The 26,458-nt window shown below is 43.4% G+C and overlaps 1 protein-coding gene and 1 long non-coding RNA gene across 2 annotated transcripts in view; both read left to right on the forward strand.

Moving 5' to 3' along the window:
- Positions 1-26,458, forward strand: part of FAT3 (FAT atypical cadherin 3) — a 485,653-nt gene that overhangs the window by 83,397 nt on the left and 375,798 nt on the right.
- Positions 4,795-18,669, forward strand: LOC115649961. Its single transcript, XR_003999971.1, has 3 exons — positions 4,795-4,808; positions 9,699-9,702; positions 18,588-18,669. It is a non-coding gene; the product is annotated as an uncharacterized LOC115649961 (long non-coding RNA).

A 26,458-nucleotide genomic window follows, 5' to 3' on the forward strand; every position in this document is an offset into this window, starting at 1 on the left:
AAATGCATGAATGATAAGTCGGGACTAGATTTCTCAAACTCGGTGGCCATACTGATGGTTCTCCGGCTATGTGCGGAAAAAATGTTGGAGCAGTTACTCTTATTGAAGTATTTATTGGGAGACAAATAACCAAACATCTCTGCATTATACATCATCAGGTTTTGTGTAGCAAAGTCTTAAAATTTGAGCATGTAATGTCAGTGGTAGTTTCCATTGTAGATGTAGATTTGCAGTTGGATGTTATTGAACTTCAGTGTTTAGCAGTTTACCAAAATAGGCAAAGAAAGCAGCCTGCGGGACTTCTGCAAAAGTCTGGATGATGAAAAATACAAGAATCTTGTCAAAGTTTCACTGAAAACGTTCAGCATTTTTGGAAGCACTTACATATGTGAACAAACATTTTCCATCATGAACGTGAATGAAAACAAGCAACATTCTTCTCTGACAACCATTTGGAAGACATTATGAGAATATCCACTTCAAATATGACCCCCGAATATGACAAGCTTGTTGCTTAAAAGAGATGTAATATCTCTCATTAAATTTGCAAGGTAATTATGGAAAGTAGAAATGTTTTCTTACAATGGAACAGGTGTTTTTCATTTTCCCCTGATTCATAAAAAAATTAAAAAAATTTAAAAAATTATTTGCTTTAATTGAAAAATTCTTAATAAAGTATCACCCCCACCCCCAGCCTTCCTTTTCGGCCCACAGCTGTTTCAGTGCTGGGGAAGGAGGGTTTGTGACCGCGATGCAGGCGGCGCTGGGAGGGAGATGTTTGTATTTTGAGGGGAGCTAGGGAGTGGTGGTGTTTCAGCGGCGCTGGGGGGAGGGTTCGGCCCTCAGCTGTTTTCTTTGGAGTAGTATGGCCTCGCCGCTTTACGAGTTGTGCAGGCCTGGTCTAAAGCATCTAGTATGTTTTTGGAACTCCAGTAACTAATGTGTAAATCATGTGAAATTGCCAAAATGAGGGGGGGACGACAAACTGGCACTGTGTGCGTACTTTATATCCACATGTATCCTACACATTTTTGTGAAAATGCAGGATTGATAGTGCTGGCCAGGAATTGTGTGTGGTTGTTACTGAGCTAGCAATAATGAAGCAAGCTGCCCGCACTTTGTTCTGTTCTGCTGTCTTGCTCCGTTGCACCTAACTCTTCCAGACCTTGAGCAGAAATGGCCAATCATTTGCGTGCACGTGTGTGTGTGTGTGTGGAAGGGGAGTGGTGGTTTTATGAAGTCTGCAAATAGGGAGATGGTTGAAACCATTGAACTCATTAGCACTGCTCACCTAGTGAAGATTTTAGCCCAGGTCTGGAGTGATAAATAGGCATTGCTGTATGCCATTTTGCCATCTGACACTTCCCTTCGCACAGTGAATACACACTACCAGGGTCTCTAACCAGCTGCTGCCCTCAGATCTCTGCTATGGTATGTCTCGGTCTGCCTCATACTTCGAAATGAAGAAATCCCTACAAATTGCTGCTGGCTTGGTTAATATGGTGCCAACAGGCCATGGGGTTTGCATATAGATTTGGGGGCGGGAGGGAGGAGGGAATGCTGTGGAGAACAGCTGTTCCCTTCTACCTGTAACTCACCGTCCATGGAGCCTGAACCATCCAGAGCACCTTCACAGGGCTATGGGGAAGAGGGAAAGATGTGGTATACTAGTTAGGTTGCTGGCTTGGTACTTGGGAGACCTGGGCTCAACTCCCTGCTCCACCACAGACTGGGGGTCACACTGGGCAAGTCACTTAGGCTCAGATCCCCAAAGGTATTTAGGTTCTTAGCCCTTTGATTTCTGTGGGAGTTAGAGACTTCAATGCCTTTGAGGGCCTGAGCCTAGGACTTTTTGTGCCTCATGGGGCTAATAGCACTTCCCAAAGGTGTTGTGAGGATAAATAAGTTAAGGAGTGCGAGGTGTTCCGCTCCCATGGTAATGGGGATAGCTAGGCGAATATGCTGTGCATTTAGGCCTTGATTCTGTTTCAGTGAGAGCAGGACTGGGGCATTCATTAGTATTAGGCAGGAGGTGGGGTGCATCAACGTGAGGTCCGGCAGGGAATATCGCTTTGCATATAACTGTCTCCTGTGGGTGAGAGAGGCTGTAAATTTAATTATCTATTTTGAGAGCGGGGGTTGATTGTTTTTCAAAATACACATTCCTCTCTAGCTCTGTGGAGTGTGTGTGTGCAGCAGGGGTAATAACAGCAAATGTTGGCTGCTTGGATGCTGATTTCAAGCACAACAGTGCAGAACTAAAGTATGTTTCTTTGATTTTAGCTTTCAGCTGTTTAGACCATGGCTCTGCCTCTCAGTTTTCTTTCATTCTTATATATAAATGACTGGCTTGACAACACTGTCTGGTTGGGATTCTGTGTGCTGCTAAAAATAAGGAAGTTTTGACATGCTCACACAGTGGGTTGAGGCTGCATTGTAAGTAAAGGGCCAAGGGTGAGAATACAGTGCATGTATGTTTTAAAAGACCTATTAACGTCAGTGACAGGAGTTTTGAGGAAAATGTTAATCAAGGCTCTTTGCAAGTGCCCATTTACTGCAATGCTCTTCCTGAAAACAACTGTGTAAGTACTTAACCAATTGCCAATTATCCTGCTCCGGGACAAACTGTGAATGCTTTTCCAAGTGGGAAGGGAATCAATGGAAGCTTTGATAGGAAACCCACTAACTTCAACAAGCCAATCACAAGGCTGCTTTGCCCTGTAGCAGATGATGTTAAATGAATCCCTGGTCACTTAGCAGAAAATTAATATTGACGGTTTAGGGCTTTTTACAAAAAAAAAAGTATGTGAAGCTTGATGCTCATTACCCAAGGAAACAAACAGCAAGACTGTTACTAACCCGAATGTGTTTTATAATAACCAGCGAGCGCTCCTTAATCTTTCATGGAAGGGACGATAACTTTAATGGTGAGCTAATTGCCACATCAGATGCATGTGGTAGATGGGTTGGGACTCACCACCCGCGGCGCCTCCTGCTGGTGATTTCGGGAATTAGCTCGATTCCAGTGGAGCACCCCCTCCTGGTGGTGTCCCGTCCGTTGTTCTGCCCTCTGCTGTCCGCTGCTGTCGCTGGACCCGCGTTGCTCCCTGCTCGGCGGTATCCTCTTCGAGGCCACTGCCCTCCGGCAGTGTCCCTTAGTCCATCTGGACCCCTTTCCGGGGATCGGTGATCAGCAGTCCTCCACTCCAGCCACCATGTGCAACCACACACCCCAAAGTCTAATCCCTCTTGTCAGGGATCGGGCGTAGTCTATAATGGCCACTCCCTATGGCTAATGGCTGGGTGTACTGCAAGGAGGAAGGGGGGGACCCAGGCCCACTCTCTACTCTGGGTCCTGGCCCAGGGACCCTCTGGCATCAGCCTCGCTGTCCTCTTTCTTTCCCCTCCTCTGTCTGTTCCCTGGGCCGCTTCGCCTACAGCCCCTTGCACCCGCAAGGCCTTCCCTTCAGGGCCTGCAGCCTGGCAGCTATGGGCTAGAGCCTTCTAGCCTCCCTGAGCCTGCCCAGCACTGTGCTGTCCGCGGTGCTAGTCTCCCCCTTGGAGACTAACCTTCCCCGGTCGAAGGCCTGGGACAGACTGACCGCTCCTGCTCTGGACAGCTTTTATATATGGATGAGCCTGGTCCTGATTGGTTCCCTCCAATCGAGGCCCTGATTGGCTCCCCATAAACCCTTTTCTGATTGGCTCCTGGGCTGCGCAGGCTCCCTTGGCTGCCACAGCCCATCCTCCCAGGGGGCAGTCCGCGCCACTACAATGTTAAAGAATTAAGTAGCTCTTGCCTCAAACGAGATAGTAATACATTCCATTCCTGTTGGTGTAACGAGTTGTATTTGCATAGTTCTGTCACAGAGAAAATATCTTGTGAATCTTCTATTCGTTAGATCCTGTTTTCTTCAGTGTCTTCCTAAATAATGGTCTTACTACAAATGCTGCAAGCCACAATTTTCTAAGACATCTGTTTCTTACATTCCAAAGAATATTTCAGATTCAGATTTCTGCATGATGATAATACAACTATATTGTTTCTGGTCTATGATCAAAAGATTCTAAGGCACTTTCACAAAAAACAAACAAAAGACCTAAAAACATAATTAAGCATAAATGAGCCATTAGACAAAAGAGATTCAAGGCAATAACATATCCCCATCCCCAGTATAAATACATACATCCTCATTCCTACACTAACATGCAAACAATACATAAATAAATAAACTCCAAATAAATAATACAAGCTATATCCTTCAGAACAAGAAACCATCTGACCAGATTTTTTATCCAATCTAAATGTACTCTGCCATCAATCATTTTATGGTCTGGTCCGATTCTGTTCTATTTATGTAGCTTTCTATGCCTCTCTCCTGACTGCAGCATCTGGGCACCTTCCAGTAGTGCATTAATCGATGTGACTAGCCTCTGGCCCATGTGGTTTGTTCTGTCCCTGTCATAAACAGATAGCTAAGGGTTAATGTCTCTTACACCTGGAAAGAAGTAACCTGAAACATCTGACCAGAGGATCAATCAGGAAACCAGACTTTTTCAGGTCTGAGTGGAGGGAAGTTTGTGTCTGAGTTCTTTGTCTTGTGCCTGTGTCTCTCTCGGCTATGGGAGGATTTCTGTCTCTTGCTTTCTAATCTTCTGTTTCCCAGTTGTAAGTACAAAAGATCGGATAGTGATTTATATGTTTTTTTGTATTTTACATGTATGTAGTTGCTGGAGTGCTTTGAATTGTATTCTTTTTGAATAAGGCTGTTTATTCATATTTCTTTTAAGCAATTGACCCTGTATTTGTCACCTAAATACAGAGAGACCATTTTTATGTATTTTTCTTTCTTTTTATATAAAGCTTTCTTTTTAAGACCTGTTGGAGTTTTTCTTTAGTGGGGAACTCCAGGGAATTGAGTCTGTGCTCACCAGGGAATTGGTGGGAGGAAGAAGTCAGGGGGAAATCTGTGTGTGTTAGATTTACTAGCCTGACTTTGCATTCCCTCTGGGTGAGGGGGGAAGAGAGATTAGCTCTCGGTACTTCTGTTTTCCAAGGCTGGAAACGGGGAGGGTGGAATCCCTCTGTTTAGATTCACGGAGCTTGCTTCTGTGTGTCTCTCCAGGAACACCTGGAGGGGGGAAGGGAAAAGGTTTATTTCCCTTTGTTGTGAGACTCAAGGGATTTGGGTCTTGGGGTCTCCAGGGAAGGTTTGGGGGGACCAGAGTGCCCCAAAACACTCTAATTTTTTGGGTGGTGGCAGCTTTATCAGGTCCAAGCTGGTAACTAAGCTTGGAGGTTTTCATGCTAACCCCCATATTTTGGACGCTAAGGTCCAAATCTGGGACTAGGTTATGACAGTCCCTCACCCTCTACTCAGAGTGGGAGAATTGTGTGTGTAGCTTGGTGTTTTATTTGCAGGGTTTTGTTTTTGTTTTTAAATGTTCATGTTGCTCTGTGTATGCGTTCGAGACGATTAGTCCAAGAAGTGTACCTGGCAAATGGAAGGGAAGGCGGTGGGGTTTGTGATTGTCCTTAGCTCCTGGAGGAGTTCGTTCCACATTCCCAGCTCAGCCCCGAGGAAGTTCTGTCCCCTGTGCAATTGAGCTTTACCCTTATGGCTAGGGCTAGGGTCCTACTAAATTCACGGCTGTGAAAAATATGTCACTGACCATGAAATCTGGTCTCCCACATGCAGTCTGGCTTTTTGTGTACTTTTATTCTAGATTATATAGATTTCACGGGGGAGACCAGCATTTCTCAAACTGGGGGTCCCTGCCCAAAAGGGGCTTGTGGGAGGGTCACAAGGCTATTGTACAGTGTTGTGGTATTACCACGTTTACTTCCGTGCTGCCTTCAAAACTGAGTGGCAGGAAAGTGGCGGAGGCTGCCTGGCCAGCTCTGAAGGCAGTGTCCCAGCCAGGAGCCGCGCAGAAGTAAAGATGGCAATACCATATCATGACACCCTTATTTCTACACTGCTGATGGCAGTGACGTTGCTTTCAGAGCTGAGCTCCCAGCCAGCAGCCACAGAGCTTCCTGCAATCTGGGAAGGTTTCCGGAGGTGGATCTGACCTGGCCCCAGGAGAGAAAGTCCTGTCTCTCACCAGCCTGGCCAGGACCAGAAGCTGGAGCCCAGTGTATGGTAGGAGCCCTTGGCCAGGGCACCTACAGGCCTGCCCTCCACTGGCTCTGGGCCCTGTGCCCCAGTGCTTGGGAGTTTTTTGATGACAAATTGAAATTTTACACAGAAAGCAGACACTCTTGGTGGAAGCAATTTTTTGCAGGGGAAAAATTATCAACCGAGAACGGCGAACCATTGCCACTGGGAGCTGCGGGTGGCTGTGCCTGCAGACAGTCAATGTAAACAAACTGTCTTGTGTCCCGCAAGCACATTACCCTGACAGGCCACAGGTTGTCCACCACTGATCTAGCCTGAGCTTCTGTGAATCACTTTGACTCCAAGACCCTAAGAGAATAATTTTCAATATAGTTACATTATTCCTTACATATTACCTATACACACATCTTGCAATGATTATGAGTATTGAAAAGTTACAAGCTTTCAGTAGAGACCCCTCACACTACCCTGAAAGTGGTGTATTAGGTGTAGTGAGTCTGTCAGGTCTGAGACAGGAGTTGCTTGTAAAGAACAGTGAACCCTTTGTTCTTTGGCACCAATGGGCCTCTGTGTCACAATGATTAACTAGCCAGAAGACTAAACCTACTAGCAGAATATGATGATATGTGGAGATAGGGTCTATTAATGATGTCCAGGGTGAATCATTGGTGAGAAGCCAGCCAGCCCAAGCAACTAGGTGGGCAATGGGATTCCTACTAGGATTCTCTGTCTCTCTCCAGCTTTCTTGAGGGCTGCAGCTTTCCTAGAGACTGCTGTCTAGTAAATAATTGATATTTTGGGGACCTCCCCACCATCAGCACCTTTGCTGTTAGAAGGGAAGATATCTCACTCTTCCTCTTCATCTCTCTCCTCCCCCGCATCATAGCCTATTGATTGTTCGGCAGTGGTTAATCTCTGATGTTCTCCATCAACTTCATTGCTGGCGTAAGTGTGGGAGGGGTCTCTTCTCTTCTCCCCAGCCTCCTGCCTGCTGCTCTGCCTCTTCATTCAGCTCCCATCCTCTTCCCCTGCCTTTACTTCTGCACATCACCTTCCAAAACTGTGTCAGGGAGAAAAATTACATGATTTGTGTCAATTTCACTCAAGCCCAGAGGGGTCTGGATATTACCTGTGAAACTGGCTAAAGATTAGTCCATTTAACTCTGACTGTGGAAAAGTTAGCGGTGTCAACAGAAGCCGAACAGGGGAGTAATCTGTCTGCAAATGTGGAAGGAAGGCTCTGGATCTGTTAATGGGCACAAGGTTATCTTTGCAACCTTTAAATGCTAGAAGCTTTGAATTAAAGTTCAGATTCTACAGATGGCTTTGATAAGTAGGAAGTGGATTTTTCATCTCCTGTTTGTTATTACTGTGAACTCAGAGGAGGGTCTGGTATTAAGGACATCTGGGAGAGAAGTGTGTAAAGGCTGCACATATACAGTAGTTAGAAAGGGAAGAAATCCAGTCTTTGCAGGAATGGCACCTCATCAGAGTGGTCATACTTGGTGAGACCAGTGGTCCATCTAGCCCAGTAACCTGTCTTCCAATGGTGGCCAATGCCAGATGCTTCAGAGGGAATGAACAGAATACGAAAGTTATCAAGCGATTCATCCAGTCTCAGCATCTAGTAGTCCAAGGCTTAGGGACACTCACAGCATGGGGTTGCAGGTTGCATCTCTTACCATCTTGGCTAATAGCCAGTGGTGGACCTATCCTTCATGAAGTCATCTCATTCTTTTTTGAAGCCATTTATACTTTTTGTCTTCACAACGAGTTCCACAGGTTAACTGTGCATTGTGTGAAGAAGAATTTCCTTTTGTTTGTTTTAAATCTGCTGCCCATTAATTTCATTGGGTGACCCCTGGCTCTTGTGTTATGTGAAGGGATAAATAAAACTAACTTACTCACTTTCTCCACACCGTTCAAGGTTTAATAGACCTCTGTCATATCACCCCTTAGTCATCTCTTTTCCAAAATGAACTGCCCCAGCCTTTTAATCTCTCCTCATATGGAAGCTGTTCCATACCCTTACTTGTTTTTGTTGACCTTTTCTGTATTTTTTCCATTTCTAATATATCTTCTTTGAGATTGGGTGACCAGAACTGCACACAGTATTTGAGGTGTGGGTGTACCAGAGATTTATACAGTGGTGTTATGATATTTACTGTCTTACTAACTATCCCTTTCATCATGATTCTTAACGTTGTGTTAGCTTTTTTTGACTGCTGCTGCACTTTGAGCAGATGTTTTCTGATAACTAGCCGCAGTTACTCCAAGATCTCTTTCATGAGTAACAACCAATTTAGACCCCATCATTTTGTATGTATAAGTGGGATTACGTTTTCCAATGTGCATTACTTTGCATTTATCAACATTGAATGTCATTTGCCATTTTGTTGCCCAATTCACCCAGTTTTCTGAGATCCCTTTGGAACTCTTTGCAGTCTGCTTTGGACTCAGCTATCTTGAGTAATTTTTATCTCTTCAAATTTTGCCAGTTCACTGTTTGCTCCTTTTTTTCAGATCATTTACGAATATGTTGAACAGCAGTGGTCCCAGTACAGATCCCTGGACGGACACTACTATTTACCTCTCTCCATTCTGAAAACTATCCATTTATTCCTACACTTTGTTTCCTGTCTCTTAACCAGTTACTAATCCATGGGAAGATTTTCCCTTTTATCCCATGAGTGCTTAGTTTGTTTAAGAGCCTTTGGTGAGGGACCTTGTCAAAGGTTTCTGAAAGTCCAAGTACACTATATCCACTGGATTACTCTTATCTGCATGTTTGTTGACACCCTCAAAAAATTCTAATATATTGGTGAGGCACAATTTCCCTTTACAAAAGATTTATTGACTCTTCCCCTGCAAATTGTGTTAATCTAAGTGTCTGATCATTCTTTTCTTTACTATAGCTTCAATCAGTTTGCCCGGTAGTGACGTTAGGCTTACGGGCCTCTAATTGCCAGGATTGCATCTGGAGCCTTGTTTAAAAAATGGCATCATTTTTTAGCTATCCTCCAGTCATCTGGTACAGAAGCAGATTTAAGTGATAGGTTACATACCACAGTTAGTAGTTCTGCAGTTTCATATCTGAGTTCCTTGACAACTCTTGGGTGAATGGCATCTGGACCTGGTGAGTTGTTGTTCTTTAATTTATCAGTTTGTTTCAAAACCTCCTCTACGACAGCCCAATCTGGGACAGTTCCTCAGATTTGTCACCTAAAAAGAATGGCTCAGGTATGGGAATCCTCCTCACATTCTTGGTAGTGAAGTCCTCTGCAAAGAATTCATTTAGCTTCTTTGCAATGGCTTTATCTTCCTTGAATGCTCCTTTAATGCCTTGATCGTCCAGTGGCCCCACTGATTATTTGGCAATTTTCCTATTTCTGATATGCTTAAAAAGTGCAGAGTGATTTAGAAATACAGTATTTGCTTGTGTTCCCATTGTATCCCTTTTTATGCTGCCACCACAACTCTTGGAATGTATTTTTGACTCCAGTTTAAATTATTTAAATAAAAGCTTGTTTTTTGTTTCCCAGAAGAAAAAGCGATGGAATCCTAGGGGATAGGTAGGCAGGTGTAACCACTCCTGAATCCATTTGCAACAGGACAAGGAACCATCTTGTCTGTTTCTTTAAGCAAAAGTAATATATGCATAGATTTGATTTAGTTTTGTTGTCAAGGGTACTGGGCTCCCTTCAGGGCTGGATTCCTTTGTTTGGCAGATCATGCAGTCAGTTCCAGCTCCTGTTAATAAGCATAATTGTGCTGGTATTTGCAAATGCCTCAAAATCATCAAACTTTTTAGGTTCTCCCCTGCAATGAAAGGATATTATCACATAGCTTGATCTCTAGAGAGAAGTTACTTTGAAGTTCATTTTCTCTCCTTTTCCTTCACCCTCTCTCCCTGGAAAGATAAGAAAAATTCCCCAAATTGAACTCCTTGAGAAAGAGATCACTTTTTTCAGGAACTGGTTTGTAGAGGCTAAAGTTGCACACCCAACTCCGCTGTGCCTCCATACATCGTACAGTTCTGTATTTAGAAGCTAAACTCCCTTTTGTCCCTCACAGAAGCAATTCTCTATCTAGTCTAGCTAATTTACCACACCTTAATTATTGTTCTTTATTAGGCTTTGAGGTACTGGAGAGTTAAGTAAAAAACTATTTAAAAAGTCTCTGTATTTACTGTTGTCGTATAAAGTGTTCATATTGTTTTATTGCTTTTATGCATTTTCCTTTTTAAATGAAATGAATGTGATGTGGCCATTGAATCTTGGCCCCTATCTGTATATCTTGGCTTTTATTCAGAAATCTTCTTGGCTGGCTGTATTTCTCCCTTTCTCTAGCCTATCTCATGTGGATGTATTTACATTTAATTCTTTACTTGCTTCCCTAGCTATTTGGCAGCTGGAATGACATCAGTTTCCCTGACTGACAGCTTTAGTCTGAGCATGTGTTTGAGATATTAATATGAGCAGTTGCCTCTGAAACATTTTAACCTCACTTTTGATGGTAATGAAAAATTGATAATCAAAAGCAGTAAATCCTTACTGAGGAATGGAACCCTTTATAGGAGCGTTTACTAATGCCAGATGTTAATTGCACCCAAACCTCAATGAGGATTGACCAAAATAAACGTGGTCCGCAGACAACATTGAAGGGTGCTCCATGTAGTTCTGTCACAGAGTCACAGGGGTGATGCTCTGGAACTACTCCATATGAAGCTGGTCAGGACTCTGGGGGAGCATGCCTCCTTTCTGTGAGCAGACTGTCTCCAGGGCAAGAAGCTTACACAGCTTAGACCTTCCTGGGTCTGACCTCAGAATATTCAGCAGCCCTTTCTACATCATGCATTTCCTACAGTGAGTCTGCCCAGGCAGGGCTCCTGGGGAAGCCAGAGGGCCCTGCACCCCAACTCCGCAGTCAGACGTGACTCTCAGCCAGCCGGTAAAACAGAAAGTTTATTAGTCAACAGGAACACAGTGTAGAACAGAACTTATTAGCACAGAATTCAGTCTTTCAGCCAAGTCCATCTTGGGGGGAAGGGAGCCCAGAGCCAGGGTTCTGACCCTCACCCTGCACCCCAAGCCAGACGAGACTGACTTGCTTCCAGCTGCCTAGCCCCTGCCCTGCCTGTTGCTCCTCCTCTGGCCTTTGTCTCACTTCCCAAGCCAAGAGTCACCTGGTCGCATCCCCCTCCTGAGCCTCAGGTTATGAAGGGGCAGCCATAGCATCCATGCAGGCAGCTGGAGCAGCCCCCACAAAAGTCACACACCCTTATTCCCACCACCTAGACACTGGTGCAATACACAAGGAAACTGAGGCACAGACTGCATTCATGCAAAACAGTAAGACTCACAGAGGCTCACATACAACATAACATGGGGAAAATCCCCACTACATCACAAGTTCCCATCGTGCATTGCTTTATTTCAGTCCATTCCTTCAGAGTTGTAGCCTACTGTCTTTGTGGGTTGCACCTTCATACAAAGTGTGCCTCTAATCTGCTTCATTAAATGCAAAAATAGTATGATTCTTGGGCATATTGCCAACATTTTTCATGAAGTTTGGACGCCTTGTACATGCAGTAGGCGCTGTTAAATACTGTATTTGCTTTGGAGGTTGCATATTTCCCATTTCAGGTGTTGGATACCACAAATACTGTAGTAAATCGCTGTTGTGCAGAATACATCTCCTTAAATGGAGCTCACTGCAAATGTACATCAGTTTGCATTGAGATGCATATACTTAACTGTGCTAAAAAATTATAATATTCTGTTATGGAAACTTGTGTTGAAAACAAGTGATAAATGGGATAAGTAAACAAGCAGTGTTTTTCTTAAAAAAAAAAGTCTGTCAAAGTTAATAACATTAAGAAGAAAATAGCAAAATTGTTTTTTTCATTTCTAAAAATAACCTTTCCTGATTTAGCATCTCTGTCAGGCACTGGAGGAGGTCAGTAACTGAAATTCCCCAAGCATACACACTGCTTCCTTGCAAAACGCATGCTGTGTTGTTCAAACGAATGTTTATAGCTCAGGCATTTTATTCATACAACTTATGCAGCTAGATCTTAGCCGCACGAGAATTTACATCTTGCTTTTAAGGTAACAAAGTTGGAACAATAGATGAATAGACCAAGTATTATTTTTTAAATCCAGGATGAGCCAATTAATTTTAAACACTAATAGCCAGATCCAGCAGAAAAAATCATCTGGGCCACACAAGGCCTGGTAGGCCATGGGTGATAGACTAGCGTAACCAGGGGAAAGGTCAGCTGGCTGCTGAAGGACCAGAGGAAATTCTTCTTGGGAGTATGTTACGGGACTGTTGCATGCGTAAAGAAAAAATAGGAATATTGCTATTTACTAAGGGTCTCGATCCAGAGCCCACTGAAGACGATGGAATGACTCTTGTTGCCTTCAATGGGCTTTGGCTCAGCTCCTCAGATGCAGAGCAGTTTCACTGTGCTTTTCACTGTTTTCATATGTGAATGACATTAAAAGGTTTAAAGAGCTTTGGACACCTTAGCTAAGTTATTAGAGGGTCTTTTTCTCTGTTACAAATCTCACATAGCTCTTTGCAGTCAGTAGCTTCTTAGAGGTGACCAAGCACTGGAGTGCCGCTGGGCAGATCTTGAGATGTGTTGATACAACAACATGATAAATAGGGAACCAACCTTACCCCATATACTGTACAATGTGCTGTATCTGTTACTAGACAGTGCTTTTAGTCCATATATTTCTTGATCATCACACATTCAACCAAAATTAAAAATAGTAGTACTATAAGATGGTATTTAGTGGTATGATTTTGCGTGCTTTTGCCTTTGTTTTTTAAAATGATGTCACTTGATTTATTTGTTATGTTATGTGCTTTGTTGTCTTTTAAGTAGCAGCCCAAGGAGTGGCACTTTAGAAATAAAATTATTATTAATTCTATTGTTATATCTTGGTCTGTCTTCAATATATTTGTTGTTAGTGCTAAATATGCAACGATTTAAGGAATGGGCAATTGATTATCTAGTTGAGGATGAATATAGACTACTAAATGCGTTTTATTTGTTAGGACACATCTGCATTAAATTAAAACATGCTAAGGGTTACAACTGCTTTTTGTTGTTGTTCTCCTTGTTTTTTATATCCAGTGGATGTAAATTGCATGTTTAGATTTTTTTCATTGAATTTCTAGCAAAATTTATTAAAATGTTCTAATCCTAGCCAGGAATGTCTAATCTGAAGCAGGATTTTTACAATAAATCAGCAAAAATATAAATAATAGAACAACAAATATAGCAATGGTGTAATATTCTTCCCCAAAGGAAAATAAATTAGAAGACAAGTTGCATTCAACATAGCTGAGTTGATATGTGAACATGCCTGTCTGCACATGTGCACGCTCATGCGCACACACAACCTCTCTGTTTAATACAACAATTGGTTACATAAGAGTTCATAGATGTGTTTCATGTTTTGATTTTCTTTTTTTTGAATGTAGGACCATATTTTCAAAACATAGATGCACAAGTGCATGTACAAAATATGCACACGAGTGTTCAGACAAGGAATTGAATAAATAAGTGAAGTAGCTGCATGTACAAAACAGATAACTGTATGTATAATTAACAGCTTTCACCCATGCGTACATGTTTAGCAGTTTACAGCATAGAGTTCAGCTTTCAAAAATTTGCCCCTTAATATTTTGCAAGTATTTTTGAATGAAGTTCAGAAATTGTTAACAGCTACAAACGTAGGGTTTTCCTGAGAGAAGTGTCTAGTATTCTGATCTGTGTTGTACTGGTGTAGATTGGGAGTCACTCCATTGATTTTTGGAGCTACGTCATTTTGATTGAGATGAGAATCTGGCCTATTACCTCTAGAATAAATGTATTGTATGCTCTATTGCAGGGTTAGGCAACGTATGGCACGCGTGCCAAAGGCGGCATGCGAGCTGATTTTCAGTAGCACTCACACTGCCCGGGTCCTGGCCCGCGGTCCGGAGGGATCTGCATTTTAATTTAATTTTAAATGAAGTTTCTTAAACATTTTAAAAATCTTATTTACTTTACATACAACAATAGTTTAGTTATATATTACAGACTTATAGAAAGAGACCTTCTAAAAACATTAAAATGTATTACTGGCACACGAAACCTTAAATTAGAGTGAATAAATGAAGACTCGGCACACCAGTTCTGAAAGGTTGCCGACCTCTGCTCTATTGATGTGTTTCCCCTGGGTCAGAACACAGCGGCTGGAATAGGACTGAATTGCTCTTTAGTTCTGTTTTTTGATTCCAGGTAAAGCAGCTAAGTGATTCTGGGTTGAGACTGTTATGTTAGCATCTTTAGACAGTGTTCTTTCCATTGAAAGAAAAAGGCTTCTCACTTGTGGCAATAATGGGATAGATACATATTTCAATTAACCAGTAGTCTGTGTGCCGTTGCACGCTCTATATGCAGATGAATTGATCACAGTTACAGTTGCACAATACCCTGAGACAAAATAACTGTTTGTTTTTCTAAATTGCACTTTCCCCCACATACTCATACTTTAAAATATTGTAATGACCAATGCCACCACTGTTCTGTGCCTTCCTGACTTTGAACCAGTATAATCATTTAGTGAGAGTGTCCACCAACCTTCCAAAGCAAAAAAAAAAAAGTCAATGAATATAGGCAGTTCAGCAACTTCCAGCAAGAGTTATGAATCTGCTTGTGCCAAGTGAGCAGTTGGTAAAAGAAGATTAATTACAGCTTGTTCGTGATTAAAAAGTTTTAACTTCAGCTCGTACATGTAGCCTCATGGTTTTTCCAATTTATGTCTGTCCATGGGCTGGAAAAATATTATTTATTATTAATTATTATTATTGTGGAATCCACATTTTGAGAGACTTGAGAGAACCTAGATTTTTTTGTATAACATCTGTTTAAAGACGCCATCCAAGTTTGTCTTTTGGATTGTTTCAAAATGAAAGAAAAGCCTTGGATAAAGTGTTCATTTTTATTGTGTCTTGAGTCCCTCCTGTGTCTGCTGGGATATGTGTGTGATAGGAGTATATATGACAAACTGGCCACAAAAACACAGGGATGACCACCACTAGCAGCTGACTGGCTAACAAGGTATAAGAGAGGGAAGGAAGGAGGGACATGGTAGAGGAATGCAATTTGAAGGACTGTGAGGTCCCTTGAAAGTTTCCTTGAAATGCCAGAAATTGTGATGACAAATCATGTTCTCCAGCAAATCAGTGCAAAAAAATCATTGCCGGCAAATCATAGCTGACAAAGATGACCAGTTTTGAACTTCACAGTGGATGAGTAGCTTTGAGTGCAGCTCCAAGGTGAGATTTCTCCATTTTTGGGAGCTTACATTTAAAATAATGAAAATGAATGTGAGTTTTGGTGCTTGTGAAAAGTGCTGGATTGATAACCCAGAAGACTAAAGTTCTCTATTTGTCTCCAGAACAGATCCAGACCTTGTAGAGGCAGTGCAGTCTCCGCACAAGGTTCCAAGCCCTGCCTGGAGGGAAATTCATTCTGTGTCTCCCCTCAGTTTTAGGCCCCAGCTGAGATTACCAAACAATGCCGTTTGTGGTGGTTTTTGTCACTGGCAGCCAGGAGATGAAAAGATCTATATCCCATTATCAGTCCACTACGCTGTTCACGCCTCATAAGATATGCTTCTCTGAAAATCTTGGCAGATATATCTGCCCTTCAGTATCCTGCTTAATTGCTCTTTTGCCCTTTTTGCAGTGGCTACAGCTCCTGCACTTACAAGTCATACATATTCAGGAGGCTGTTTTATTTTTTGAAGGCTTGGGGGGGATTAACGTGCTTCATAGACATTAGTAGGCTTTTCTGAAGAGCCCTAGAAAGAAATTGCTTGGACAAAATGAGGGAGACAAAATGGGAGCGCCAAGAACCCCTTGAACGGACAGCAGCACAAACCACATGGACCTGGAAACAATTAGTGGCCAAGAACGTTAATGTTGTCTCTCTGGCAGCAAAGGAATTTCTGGGCCGCAGGACAAATGAAGCCAGACCAAGCAATTAGGAGAAATACTCCAGTGCACCTAGTTCCTGGAGAGATCTGTTGAACCTAATTGGTCCCTTCGAACACTATTGCTCTCTCAGTACTTACATGAGGCTCGATCCTTGACCCTGTGGCCCTATCCAGCAAAGCTGCAAGGGGATTGCTTATGTGCTTTAACTTCTCTGGAATGGGCCAGAATGCTCAGCACCCGGCAGAATTAAGTCCTTGGCCCCAGCACTGTAGCACCGGAACATAGTATTACTTCTGCTGTCACCAGTAGGCATATGCAGGATTTCAGCAATTGGGCTGATTGGTCCCCTCATTGCCATACTCTGCAGTGGAGATGAGGACTGAATAAAACAGAGGACCAGTAATACTCTCCAGCTTCTAGGGGAGGTCTGTCCCAGTAAGCATTGAAATGCACTGGCAGGGCAATGGGGAAGCGTGCACTACTGGGGCCCGTACTATACCCACTCTGTGGAATATGGGGGATAAAGTAATTCTATCTCCGCACCACTCGCTCTGGCATCTTCACTTTCTGAACCATCTAGAAAGAGAATAATAAAACTAGCTTGGCAATACCGACCGTCCCAGCAGGCAGCGTTCATGCACGAGCAATGAGTCTTAACACAGTGGATTTCACTTATCACAGAGGAGGTAATCATGGACTATCGGTTACAGTAGACACACATGGCTTTTCCAAGTTAAATACATGCGCTTCATTTTTCTGAGCACTGCTTGTCTTTGGAATCAGAGGGAGGGGAATAATTGGCAAGTGTGCTAAGGAGATGAAGGTGTTACAGAGATTTAATTTCCTGAAAAATAATCTTCACAAGCTGTGTAAACATTTTTTTTGGGGGGGTAGTGGTGGAGTGATAAATGACAAAAAGATATTTCTGAGTAACAATCGCCTGTTTCTCCTGTTCAAAAGGCTCATCAAACAGTTGTGGCTTCCCTATAGCTTTCGATAGTAAACGACATTCTGGGGGAAAAAAATCCATCTCAATCTAAATACTTTGTAGACCATGACTGGCAAATAAATTTAAATAAACATAAAGCACCCAAGGAGATACGCACAGCAGGATTTTGCTTATTTTGAATAATATGTCATTTTTGACTGGCGATGACGCTGAATTGCTCTTTGTGTGTGTGTGTGTGTTTGTGAGAGAGAGAGAGAGAGAGAGAGAGAAAGTGAAGTGTGGAGGTGCTGACCATAGCACAGATTTAAGGCTGAGTTCTCCATGTAAGGCAGAGATTTTTGTTATGTGTAAAGAAAACAATGTTCCTTCCCAAAATGACAGCATGTGCTGAGTGCACAATGAGTTTTCTGATAATTTTGGTAAACTTCTTAACTGCTCTGAGCTCAAATTAATTTTGAAAAACAGGTCTTTTAAGAAATTTAGTAGCTTATTACTCCCCCCCCCTTTTCGGGGTCTCAAATGATGATGATAATGAAAGAGCACAGACTCTTCAAACTTTCCATATAGCTAAAAATCAGTGAAATCTCATGCATAGGCTACATTTGAAGAAATTAGATTACAATTATGCTAAATTAACAATTATTATATCTAATTGTTGTTTTATAGTCTACAGACAAAGCCAGGTCAATACAGCTCAACCTTGTTCTCCCTTTTAGCCTCAGGTAGGTCCTTGGCCTCCCCATCACTGTTGAGATTACCACTGAAATCCCCTGCCTCAAGTAGATCCTTGCTCCAGCACCCTCACCCTTTCATGGAGGGTCTGATCCTGCTCCTCTTGAAGTTAATAGCAAACCTCCCATTGACTGTAATAATGCAGCATGAAGACCAGAATCCTCTCTCTTTCCCCCTTTGCCCTAGTCTCTCTAGTCCCATCTCCCTTCTCCACTTCCATGCCATCTCACAGCCCTGATCTCACCCATCTCTGGACTCAGGGGTTGTCCAGTTTGCATCTGGGCGTACACAGATAACCAAAATAAAGGGAATTTCTATTTCCTTTCATTTAGGGAAGCCGGATTCCACTGTTTCATATCCTGGCAGTGTCTTTAGTAAGTTTGCCTTTAAAAAAAACAAAAATTGTTGTTAAAATTATTGCAAGAACCCAATTGCAGATGAAGGGCCAGCTTCACCATGCCTTGGCTGCTCAGTGCTGATCCAGCGACGCAAAGCAGGTACAACCAGCTTAACTGGCTACTGCTCTTTGGTGAGTTTGCTCTGGAGCATGCTACTGAATTGGAATCAAAATTTCAAAAACAAATGTGTTAAGGTAGATATCACATGTTTTCAAATATCACACAGTAGCATTCTCAGTGAGTTGGTTCTTTGGTATTCATGTGTTAAAGTTTAATAATTTTTAGAAAGACCAAGGAAATTCCTCCACAAAAAGGTGTATTAATGTGGAGAGTACATGTCAGTAACTTAAGAGTTTAAAAACATATATGGACGTTTCATAGATTCTAAGGCCAGAAGGACCGATTGTGATTATGTAGTCTGACCTGCTATATAGCATGGGCCACAGAACTTTGCTCAATTAATGCCTGATTGAAATAGAGTGGACCTTTTAGAAAATCGTCCATTCATGATTTAAGAATTGCCAGGAGAGAGAATCCTTGATAAACTGTTCAAATGAGAAATTATCCTCACTGTTAAAATTTGCACCTTCTTTCTAGTCTGAATTTGTCTAGCTTCAACTTCCAGCTATTGGGTCTTGCTTTGTCTTTCTCTGTTAGGTTGAGGAGTCCATTATCCATGTTTTGTTCCCAAGATAGATACTTATAGACAGTGATCAAGTCACCACCTTAACCTTCTCTTGGTTAAACTCAGCAGATTGAGCTCCTGGAGGCTAGCACTGTAAGGGTTGTCAACATAGGGAAATTAATCCTGAATTTTAAGCAGATTAATTGTTCCTGTCCAACTCCGTGTGTGGACTTGTATTGCAAACCCAAGAAATTTACAATTTAATTTTAATTTATAAGAAATGCAAACATGTTAAGATATGGGAATGTATAGTTAGGCCATTGTCACAGGGTGTTTTGCTCACCACAGGAGCGCCAGCACTTGGCCAAGTCTGGGGATTAACTCTGCCATATGGATGCTCCTTGCATTCTGTCACTCTCTAAGGCTATGTCTACACTATGCGCCTTTTAGAGACACAGCTGTGCTGCTACTGCCATGATGCTAAAAGGTGCACAGGGTAGCTGCTCTTTGTCAGCAGGAGAGAGCTCTGTTGCCGACAAAAAAAATTCTACCTCCAATGAGCGGCGGTAGCTTTGCCGGCAGGAGAGCACTTCTGCTGACGAAGCGTTGTTCACACCAGTGCTTTTTGTCGGCAAAACTTTAGTCATTCGGGTTTTTTTTTTTCCCACACCCCTGAACAACAAAAGTTTTACTGACTAAAGTCCAGTGTAGACAAAGCCTCACTCTTTAAGGACTCAACTGCTCCTGCTTCTTGGTTTGGCCCTCTGGCTGGGTCTCTGTAGTCCTCCACTTCTAGGGTATCAGTCTCACTCTGGACCCACTGCCCCCTTAATGGTGCCACTTCTCCAGTGGTTGGTAGGGGAACCCAGGCCTACCCTCTACATTGATTTCCAGCCCGGGGCCCTACAACAAGCAGTCAAAGTCTGCACAATCCTAAAGCTTACTTCTGTATCCCTGGATTACGTCCTACCTTGCCTTCTCTTACCCTGAGAGTGACTGCTGTCTCACTCTCTGCCGCCCCTTCTACAGTTAGCCACTGGGCTTTATACAGGCCACTCCTGTTTCTGTCCAGCTGCGCTTCCTCTTTAATTAAGCCTCATTACCCTCCTCCAGGTGCAGCCTCTGCGATTAATTGGCCCACCTTTCTATATTAACCTCTTCAGGCCTTGTGTGGGGTGGACATTCCATCACTGCCATTCAAATATGCTTAAATCGGCCCTGTAATGATACCATGAGGAAAACAAGTATGACAAAATCTTAATGTCTTTATAAGTTGCTTTCATCCAATCTGGGATCACAGGTACTAAAGTGCATTAATCAGAATTGTATGGTTGTTGCCTAATATTACAGGACAGAGTTAAGGTTGCTTATGTGCTCTAACTGCATTTTCATCATCACAATTGAAAGAGCTAGAAATTTAGTTTTCTAAAGGTTGGGACATGATCTTGCAATTGATTCTGCATGGGCTGGACCGCTTCATAGCCCACTGGCTTTAGAGATCTGAAAATCTTGAGATGTTTAATTTCCTCCTTTCCTAATTTTAAAAGTAATTGCTTTTCTCTCGCTCTCTCCCTTCCACCCCACAAGGGTATTGCCAGGTGTGTTTCAGCCAGATATTTTCAATCTCCTGTCCAACTCAGTAGGGTTGATATCCAGTGGTGTCATGAAAGGATAAGGACATCATTACATTGTTAGCTCTCAGAATAGGGATTGTCTGTTTTGTGTGTTTGCACAGTGCCACGCACAGACCTCCCCCTTCATCCCAGTTAAGGCCTTTGGTCACTACCGTAACATAAATATATAATAATGATTTGTTAATAGTTATAAGTCTTAGCAGGTGAAATGCTCGGCGAGTGCTTATAACTTGAAATTGCTTCTCTCAACACCCTGTCGACAAAGAGGTTGACTAGATGATGCAGTAGGTAGGGCCTTTCACTCTCTAACTTCTATGACAATGAAGCCTCTACTCCTATAATGAAAACTGTTTCCTTGCAAAGTTTCAAATGTCAGCCTTTTTTCTCTCCTTGATTTCTTCATGTCTTTAAACAAATGGAGGTTGTGTTCTTGTTTTTTAAACTAGCAAACCAGTTTTCCCCTTCCCTTGATGAACTGAAAATCAGCTAAAATAAAGTTATTGAAAGTTTCCCCAAATGTTCACTTTCTGGCTGTGACAGAGCATGGAAAGTTTCTGCCCAAAGTAAAGCTTTTCAAAAGGGCATGCACCATGTAAATCAAGTGGTCCCCAACCTTTTCGTCTGGTGGGCACCAGACGAAGGACTGTGGCGGTGATGGAGCACCTGCCGAAATGCCGCCGAATTTCTGCAACATTTTGGCGGCGACGCCTCTCGATGACCTCACTTGTTGGCGACAAGTGGCGTCATTGAGAGGCGTTGCCGCCGAAATGCCGCAGAAATTCGGGGGCAGCGCCTCTTGATGACGCCGCTTGTCAGCGGCAAGTGGCGTCATCGAGAGGCGTCGCCACCAAAATGCCACAGAAATTCGGCGGCATTTCAGCGGATGCTCCACCGCCGGCCAGGATGCGGGCACATTCAGATGCCCTCGCGGGCACCATTTCGCCCATGGGCACTGCTTTGGGAACCTCTGGTGTAAATTGTTGTATGTGGTTACAGTTTGCAGGATCAGGGCCTTTGATTGCATATTGCTTGAGAGCAGGGTCCTAGCCCTGCCTTCCCTGTCTGAGCTCATCAAATAATAAATAACAGCATATGAACATTTGAAAACAGAGCTGCCCAATGGAAACCCCAATCTGCAGCTGTTTGATTGCATAAAAAGCTATAATGCCTGTCTGAAAGTTCACTCTCCTAGCAGTGCCCAGTAGCTGAAAGCCTCATTTTAATTTTCAGATTCTAGGCTATTTTCTTAGCTCTATCAAATGAGGCCTGCTAATTCTCACAGTGGGGGGCGGGGAAGAGAGTGAAAGAAATCCTAACATTAAGGCCTGTTAAGAAGAATAGGAGAGCTGGGCTTTGTGGGTCTGATGAAGATCAAACGGAACCTAATTGGTTTAAATGGCCAGTGTGGTTGACTGTGGAGTACTTTTCCTACTTCGGTAATTTTTACTGACAAGCTGTAATGCATTCTGTTGTAACATATCAGCGTTTTCTGGAAGAATGAATCTCAATAGGACTCTGATAGTATTCAGAATTACTGAGATTGTCATTGTGCACGCTCTAGTTTCTGGAACACAGAGAATATTATTCTGCAGTGTTTCGAGTAGCTACATGGAGCCCGAGTGTAGTTTGAGGGCAGCTAAGGTATCACCTGAGTCGTCACACTTGAGAGTGTTCTGTTTGTGCTACTCAGTTGGGGGAGGATTTCATCAGTATAGAGCTGGAATGTCAAAGCCATTCAAAGGAGAGGACCATTTTTAATAATTGTCCATGGGTCAGGATATAAATCCAGGACTTCATGTTTCCTTCAATATATACCAGATCTGGTGCTGATTTTCGTGGGAGCTCTCTAGGCTGCTTTTTGCCCCAGCAGCAAAAAGAAAAAAAAAAGCTGTGATTGCGATCTGCGGGAGCTCTACCACCACTGCTTCAGTCTTCGGCGGCAATTCAGTGGCTGGCCTTTCACTCCGAGAGGGAGTGAGAGACCTGCCGCCAATTGCTGCCGAAGACCCGGACATGCCGCCCCTCACTGTTGGCTGCCCCACGCAGCTGCTTGCTGGGTTGGTGCCTGGAGCCGGCCCTGGAGGGAAGAATACAGTCTTTATGTAATAAGTCAACTTTCATTTATTATTTACTCAGCACTTTGTAGGTCTCATTCTGGATCCTCTTCTGCTCTCTGACTCCACCACCTCAACCCAGCTTCATACTCAGCAGTGATGTTTGTAGTATTAAATTACTTTGTTTAAAACTGTTTAAAACTTATATTGTATATGTATATAATGCCTTTTGTCTGGCAAAAAAAAATTCCCTGGAACCTAACCCTGCATTTACATTAATTCTTATGGAGAAATTAGATTATCTTAACATCGTTTCGCTTAAAGTCGCATTTTTCAGGAACTTAACTACAACATTAAGTGAGGAGTTACTGTACCAGAAAGACACAGCGGCAGCCCCACTAGAGGAGAGGGCTGCGGGGCGGGGCTGGGAGTTCTGCTCCTTTCCCTGCTGAGAGGGCAACAGCGGGGAAAGGAGCAGAATCCCAGCAGTTCTTACTTTCGCAGGAGCCCTGCTAGAGGAGCAAAGACCTGTCTTCCAGGATGCCCTGGAAAAGCTGGCCCTGCTGTATCTCCCCTAGTAACCATGCACTCAGCACCCAGGTAACATTGCAGCCAATGTAGTAAGAGGAGGAATATAACATTTGCTGCAGGGCTGTGCCCCTCCCTGCTGTGTGCATGCAGGGGCAGAGAGATGCAGTTGGCATTAGAGTGAATGGCAAAGCTCCTGTGGATTTCACAGACTTTCATGGGAGCAGGGCCAGGTTCTGTGCATCTCTATGCCTCTTCTCCTCCTTGCTACAGTGAAGCAGGTGCTGGAACGCTATTACTGTGACTTGCTTTGGGTGGGTTGCTGCCCCCGTGTTCTTACACCCCCCCCCAGCAAAGGGGGGGGGAGTGGATGGAATGTTGTGTATTCAGCTGCAAGACAGCAAGGCAGGGCCATTTCTATGCATCTCCCGCAGCTGCTTTGCAGACAGCTGGTGGCCTTGCAAGCGCTTGGCGTAGTGCCCTATTCCCGAACAGGGTGGCGGCTGGGCCATAAAGCAACGGTGAGTTGCTGGGGGAGTCGGGGGGGGTTAGCAGGCACATGCTGTGTGTTTACAAACCTATGTACTGTGCAGTACTGTAGTTGGGAGGTGCCCCCGCCTTACCCCACTCAGGCACAGCCCACTGCAGGCAGTGAGTCAGGCAAGGAGACTGACTGTGCCATGTTAGGCTAGGAAGTACCTTTAGCAGCAGCAGCTCCCCTCCCCAGAGTACGCCACAGCCTCGCTCCTCCTCCCACCCCTGCAGCCTCCTGAATGTCGAAAACAGCTGATTGCTGCGGGCAGGAGGCAGGGGGAGGGAGGAGGAAGGCGCTGATTTGTGGGGTCCACTAGTGGGTGGGAGGCGCTGGGGGCAGGTAGGGGAGCTGACGGGGGCTGTGAGCCCACCCTGCTTACAAGTTGTGCAATGCTGTCTTATAAAGTCGCTGCTCTTCTGGAGAATCCTGCAAACAGTGGACAAAGCAAGCAGCCAAACGATGTTATAAGGGAGCATTGCACAACTTTAAATGAGCATGTTCTCTAATGGAGCAGGTGTGTAACATTGAAACAATGTTAAGCAGGAGGACGTTAAGTGAGGAGTTACTGCATGCCATAATGGCTATAAATAGCTTGCTGGTACAATGTACCGGAGCATACCAGCCTACTTGCACAACTGGATTTTGGAGGAATGAGAGAGGTGAAACTCCACGCTTCTGGAGAGCCACGGTGGCATGATGGTACTCTCTACTACTAAACCTTTGTTTTTATTTTGGTGAATGAATGTCAAACCGTTGCCAAAGTTTCTGTTGCTTCTGTACTTAATTTTTACCTACCGCTCTTTGCCAGCTTATATAGGCTCTGTAAAGTATATGTTAAATAAGGGCAATTACTAGGGTGCACTGGAAAATAGATAGAAATGCTTTCCCCTTGGCTTAAAAGGGCCTAAGATATGTTCAATTAGTCTGTTTTTTTTTAAAGCAGCTGTTAACCTTTCTGTCCCTCTACCCTGAAGTCCTGTCTAAATTTTGTCGCATTTGGATTTTCAGGCCCAAAGTAATTTTAGACAATTGTTTGTAAAATGGGTTCTGGGGGAGAGAGTTTCTTTTTTCCCCTTTCACAGGTGAGACAAGGAGCATAAACATTGACACTGTAGTTGCATGAAAGATGTAGCAGATAGTTAAGCACTTTTCTGGTTCTGGGCAGTTTGTTGATGTATTTTTATTTTGTAGTAAATGAGTGATATTCTTCAAAGAGAGCTGACCCTGGAAAATCAAAGATCTACTGAAGCATAACTGTGATCCCTACATTGTCATGTTCAGTGCAACGCCAGCACAAAAGCAAAGCTAATTATGCGTCTGAGGGAAACCATCTGATGAATGTTCTTTGCGTTCCTCTGTTAGCTTGTGACAATTTATGTCCTTTGCTTTGGATTTCAAATTGTTTTTATGAAAACCTTTTATCATGTTAAAGGTATATGCTCCACACACCTAGAAACCATCCATAACATAAAAACAAAATGACGAACAGCAGACTGTCATGACTTGTTGAACTGATCTGGCAGTTAGTCAGACAAGTATGGGGCTTGGTTTATGTACAGAATTAACTTTGTAAACTGTGGGTACGTCCACACTTACCCGCCAGATTGGTTGGTAGCGATTGATCTTTTGGAGATCGATTTATCGCGTCTAGACAAGACGCAATAAATTGATCCCTGAATGTGCTCCCCATTGACTCCAGAACTCAACCAGGGTGAGAGGTGGAAGCGGAGTCGACGGGGGAGCCACAGCCGTCGATCCCGCGCCGTGAAGATGCGAGATAAGTCAATCTAAGATACATTGACTTCAGCTACGCTGTTCTCGTAGCTGAAGTTGCGTATCTTAGATCGATCCCCCCCCCCAGTGTAGACCAGGCTTGTGTTACTAACTTTCGTCAGCTGCTTTGGAAGTCTCCTGTAGATCTGTCCATTACTGCAGTGTTGCTCAAATGTCCATTCATTTGAATGATAACAAAGGATTTATTTGTTCTGTGGAGGTTGAATGCTGTGATACTGACTAGGCCATTCTTGAAATTCTAATCTGAGGGCTTGTCTACTCTACAGGTTATGTCAGTATACTTTATGTCACTCAGGGGTTTGATTAAGCCACCCTCCTCAGCAACATGAGTTACCCCCACCTAAGCGCCCGTGTGGACAGCACTGTGTCAGCGGGAGAGCTTCTCTTGCCAACATAGCTACTGCCTCTTGCAGAGGTGGTTTTATTATGCTGACAGAAGAGCCTTCTCCTGTCAGCAGAGAGCGTCTTCATCAGACATGCTATAGCGGCGCAGTTGGATTGGTGCGGCTGTGCTGCTGTAGTACTTCTAATGTAGACTAGCCCTGAGTGTGAAGCTGCCTAGAAAGGGGAGAGACAGCCCTTTGGTAATGCAGATGTGAAAGGCCAGATTCTTACTAGATTTACACCACTGTAACTGTTAGGAGTAGCAGTAGCCAGTGGGAGTTTTGTCATTGACTTCACTGGACCAGCTTCTTTGGCCTATTGTCTCTAAATTTGCTTTTCTTTCCTTGGACACACTGTACTAAAACCAACATGGATTTTGCAAAAGCAGATGTTTATTACGACGGATAATTTTACATTACCACTGATTAGTATTACTGTTGTGATTGTTCTGTAATTGTATGTGCCTTAAAGACACAGTTTAGCTGTTTTAAAATTCTGTTCAGCCCCAATCTAAATCTTTGCTTCATTGGGTTAGGGAATGCAGTATTTTCTTTAGAACAATTTCCATAAAGCCAGATATAGATTGTCTGGCTCTGGTCTGCTCATTACAAACAGAAATATCCTAGAGCGCAGTCACCTGTTCTAAGAGGACGATGTCATTTAAAGCCCTGTCCAAGGCATACATTTGATAAGCTTTG

This window comes from Gopherus evgoodei, chromosome 1, assembly GCF_007399415.2.
Source record: "Gopherus evgoodei ecotype Sinaloan lineage chromosome 1, rGopEvg1_v1.p, whole genome shotgun sequence".
NCBI classification, from domain to species: Eukaryota; Metazoa; Chordata; order Testudines; family Testudinidae; genus Gopherus; species Gopherus evgoodei.